Raw genomic sequence first — 1,261 nt, 5'->3', positions numbered from 1 at the left:
GCCGGCCCCACCCCCACCTCCACCGCCCCCCCGCCCGGCCCCCACAGGCTCCGGCTTTCGGCCCCGGGGCTTTAATTCGCGGGTTCCCCTCCGCCTGGCCCAGCTTGAGGCCTGCGCGGGCTGCTGGGGAGCGCCAGGCTCGGCCTCCGGGCTCCGCCAGTCCCAGACCCCCGGCCGCTGCGTGAAACGCGGGAGCGCTGCCGAGCGGGGACTCCCTGCGGGAGGGGCCTCGGACCCCGACGGACGCCCGGCACGCGCGGGCTCGCGGGCGCTCCGGCGAGGCTCGGCAGGCGGCTCCACAGCCCGCAGCAGCCGCGCGGCTCGAAGCAATGGAGGATCAGGCAGCGGCAGAAGTTTCCGTTTCCTCCTTTTTAAATGGCTCCAAAATATTTCTTGTCGGTGGTGTGTGGAGTAGAGATATATTTGTTAAATACCTGACAGAAAGCAGGCACTCAACCCAGTAAATAGTGACAAAATTGGTGAGAAGATTTTTTAATAGGCATGAACGAGAAAAGTCATGCTTAGAAAAGTCATCTGGAAACTGTGATTTAGAGAGATGGTGGGAAAGAGTGGCAGCAGGAAAGTGGTTTGGATGCTCTTTCAATGGTCTAGAAGAGGTCATGGGGCGGGGGTAGAGGGACGGCTACCAAGACAGGGAGCCTGGCCACCACTGTACCAGCGGGATCGAGCCTTCGGGTAGAGGACCGAAGAAGCGTGAGCAACCCGGGACTCGGAGATTGGAGCCCAGGCACCTGAGAGAGGACGCGGCGGTGGACCGGCCTAGGGAGGATCTTCCCCACCACCGCTGTCTAAAGCCACTCCAGGCGAGAATTGCTTTCCAGAGCCCCAGCGGATAGGTTAGACTCAGAATAAGAGGAGGGGTCGGCGGAGGGGTATCGCCTGAGGCAGGCTGCTGGGTTCCCTCCCCAGACACCCGCGGAAAGCCCGAAAGGAGGCGGAGCACGGCCCAGCGGCTCACCACGCCGGGCCCACCCCTTGCTTCGCTGCCTCGCGTCCTCACCTCACTGCCCTGCCGCCCTGGTGCCCTGCCGTCCTGCTGCCCGCGCTTTGCATCACTGCCCCGCCCTCTCTCCGCCCCCTCGCCTCGCCGCCCCGCCCTCCCTCTCCGCCTCTTCACCTCGCCGTCCCGCCCCCTTGCCTCACCGCCCTGCTGAATTGTCGCCCCGCCCTCTAGCCACGCCCTCTGGCCCCTGCCTCTAGCCCCGCCTCTCGCCCCGCCGCCACCCGGCTCCGCCGCCCA

The sequence above is a fragment of the Macaca mulatta genome, chromosome 11 (assembly GCF_049350105.2).
Source record: "Macaca mulatta isolate MMU2019108-1 chromosome 11, T2T-MMU8v2.0, whole genome shotgun sequence".
In the NCBI taxonomy this organism is placed as follows: Eukaryota; Metazoa; Chordata; class Mammalia; order Primates; family Cercopithecidae; genus Macaca; species Macaca mulatta.
The sequence above is the reverse complement of the archived record's forward strand: the minus strand, read 5'-3'. Positions refer to the sequence as shown.